Source organism: Lolium rigidum, chromosome 1 (genome assembly GCF_022539505.1).
Source record: "Lolium rigidum isolate FL_2022 chromosome 1, APGP_CSIRO_Lrig_0.1, whole genome shotgun sequence".
Lineage (NCBI taxonomy): Eukaryota > Viridiplantae > Streptophyta > Magnoliopsida > Poales > Poaceae > Lolium > Lolium rigidum.
In genome coordinates, this window is record NC_061508.1 from 165,103,471 (window position 1) to 165,106,864 (window position 3,394).

Below are 3,394 nucleotides of genomic sequence, written 5' to 3' on the forward strand. Positions count from 1 at the left end.
ATTAGACGACATTCCACCGAGAGGGCCCGGAGTATATCTATCCGTCATCGGGATGGACAAATCCCACTGTTGATCCATATGCCTCAACTCATACTTTCCGGATACTTAATCCCACCTTTATAACCACCCATTTACGCAGTGGCGTTTGGTGTAATCAAAGTACCTTTCCGGTATAAGTGATTTACATGATCTCATGGTCATAAGGACTAGGTAACTATGTATCGAAAGCTTATAGCAAATAACTTAATGACGAGATCTTATGCTACGCTTAATTGGGTGTGTCCATTACATCATTCATACAATGATATAACCTTGTTATTAATAACATCCAATGTTCATGATTATGAAACTAATCATCCATTAATCAACAAGCTAGTTAAGAGGCATACTAGGGACTCTTTGTTGTCTACATATCACACATGTACTAATGTTACGGTTAATACAATTATAGCATGATATATAAACATTTATCATAAACATAAATATATAAATAATAACCACTTTATTATTGCCTCTAGGGCATATCTCCTTCAGTCTCCCACTTGCACTAGAGTCAATAATCTAGATTACATTGTAATATACCTAACACCCATGGCATTCTGGTGTTGGTCATGCTTTGCCCTAGGGAGAGCTTTAGTCAACGGATCTGACATGCTCAGAACCGTATGTATTTTGTAATTCATTTGCGTCTCAATGCATCACTCATTTTCAAATGAGTCGGCATTAAATATGTTTGGTCTTCTGGTGGAACCTTAATTCTGCGGTCTGAAATATGTCACTAATATTGTCACACACAATATAGCTTCAAAGTTCTGACACTATCGGAACTACACCAAGTTCTCAAAGAACTTCTTGACTTAACATCCTCAGTCATTGTCAAAACAATGACATACTCTGCCTTTCGTTTGTAGAATCCGTCACAATATTTAGAACTCTTCTAAATCTAACATAGACAACTTCTAACTCATTGTGCTACCTTTTAAACAACACTTAGTCAAATTTGAGATTGAAATTATATTTTATATGTGACAAAACCAATATCGGTGTAACACCTTACAGCGATTTGTTTGTCATTTCTCCATACAAAATTTTATATATATATATATATATATATATATATATATATATATATATACGGGTGACACTATTTTGAAACCAGTGTTCAGAATATTATTCTGAGCACCATGGTCCATATAAGGAGCGATCCGGAAAAAGGTCACTCGTTTAATCCCCAAATTATCGCAGCCAGCTAATTTGCCCGATCCATTCAACCAGCACTTTGCTTCTCCGCCCGTCATCCACGGCCGCCGCCTTCCCCGGCCCCAGCAACCGCCGCCGTCGTGTGTCCCGTCCCCGGGAACGGCCGCCGCCGCCTTCCCCGGCCCCAGCAACCGCCGCCGTCGTGTGTCCCGTCCCCGGGAACGGCCGCCGCCGCCTCCCCCGGCCCCAGCAACCGCCGCCGTCGTGTGTCCCGTCCCCGGGAACGGCCGCTGCCGCCTCCCCCGCACCTAGAAACCCCCACGGCCACCACCCCCGCCCCGGCCACCGCCGCCGCCTCCTCCCTCGACCCCGGCAACTGGCCACACCGCTGGTACTGCTCCCCGCGAGCGCGCGCTTCCTCCCTGGATTTCCTCGCCGCCGCCGCCGCGGATTCACCTCACCGCGCCTCCGATTCACCTCGCCTCCATGCCAGGGCCGACTCCACCTTGTCCTCCTGCCGCCACACCACGAGTCGGGAGCTCCTTGAACTCCGGTGAGAGACATGAGCGTTGGGCCTCCACTCTCACCTTATTCTCTCGACCATGGGTCGCACTGCTCTTTCTTTGAAGTGTCTCTATTTCTTGCGTTTAGGCAGTACGCCAGTACATGATGCTTCAGGTGAGAAGTGCAGTGGCGAAAAAAGAGAGAACGCAGTGTTTTCTTCTAGCATGACAGATACTACCAGTGGTGCTACTATTCAGCAATTGACGAAACTTTCAGCATAGTCTTTTTTTTGTGAAGAAACTTTCAGTATAGTCAACGGAAGTAATATGAACATACCAGAATTTCTGTTGATTCTCTCTCTCTTGTCCGTGCAGCAGCAGTTCTGCTCTCCTTATTCTCTATTGCAGCTTGCGCATGCTAGGTAAAGCATCTATGTACGTGTGCGTTTCTAATTCTCTCATGCATATTCTCTATGTACCTCTGATTCTCTATTCGTATGTGCAGGCTATTCGATGCCAGTGCATAAGTCCAATCGTATAGTAGTAAGAAGTGCAAGTCGAGGTAAATTTTTTTATTGGAACTTCACTGCGATATAGTGTTATACTTCAGAGAATTGTTGTTCTGTATTTCACCGTGATGCCACAGAGCTTGACATGCCGCCGCAGTAGCCAGACGATGGAAGCCAAGTCACTGGTATACGCCGGTGAGCGAGCCGGAGGATGGCCTCTAGCTGCTGGAGCACGGAGTCAGCAGGAGGACGCACGAGGCTGCTGCCCTGCGTAACGCTTTGCTGAACCGCGAGCGCCCTGTTGCAGCAGTACGCATGAAGTTCCGCCGCCTGCTGCTATAACATGGAGCAAAAGCGAAGCTTGTGCTGCTCGGATTGCCTGGGTTTCATTTGCTTGTTCGGATTGATTTGCTGATGCTGCAATATATAGATGTGTGCACATGATAGGGTAGAAAAAACTGGATAGATATGCATAGTGATGTAGGGATATTATTTCCGGGCTCCCATAGAGTAGCTTCTCACGCCTCTGCTTGAACTATCGCCGCACGTACATCTGAACCATTTCAGCTCCATGTATGGACTTTGTTGATCTATAGTTTTAGTCCCCAAGTTCAGTTCATCTTGCGTGAAATTCACCTTATTTGCTGGACTTTGCCTCGTGAATTTTGCTGTGAAGTTCAGGTCATTCATCTGTGAAGCAGCAGCAGCTTGTAGCAGTAGCAAATTTGTTTTTCCTACTAGAATGGACTGTGTTCAGCAGTACAGAAGTATTGAGGAAAAAAGTGCAGGTCAAGATAAATATCTAGATGCATTCACTGGTTGTTCTACTGCCAGGGCCTCTTCCGGCAGCATCCTAAATTCACCTTATTTGCTGGACTTTGCCTCGTGAATTTTGTTGTGAAGTTCAGGTCATTCATCTGTGAAGCAGCAGCAGCTTGTAGCAGTAGCAAATTTGTTTTTCCTACTAGAATGGACTGTGTTCGGCAGTACAGAAGTATTGAGGAAAAAAGTGCAGGTCAAGATAAATATCTAGATGCATTCACTGGTTGTTCTGCTGCCAGGGCCTCTTCCGGCAGCATCCTACGGCGTTCTCCTGCTACAACCTCTTCCGGCAGCAGCGCTCCCTGATTGCTTGGACGATGCCGGTGTCAAAGATAACCAAGATGGAAGGCCCTTGTGAGC

General features: G+C 46.2%; 1 long non-coding RNA gene across 2 annotated transcripts; it reads left to right on the plus strand.

Moving 5' to 3' along the window:
- Nucleotides 1-1,628: 1,628 nt before the first annotated feature.
- Nucleotides 1,629-2,831, plus strand: LOC124682694. 2 transcript variants are annotated; one of them, XR_006996387.1, is made up of 2 exons: nucleotides 1,629-2,138; nucleotides 2,209-2,831. It is a non-coding gene; the product is annotated as an uncharacterized LOC124682694 (long non-coding RNA). The 2 variants fall into 2 exon arrangements; XR_006996386.1 differs by having other exon boundaries at nucleotides 1,629-2,125.
- The last annotated feature ends 563 nt before the right edge of the window (nucleotides 2,832-3,394 follow it).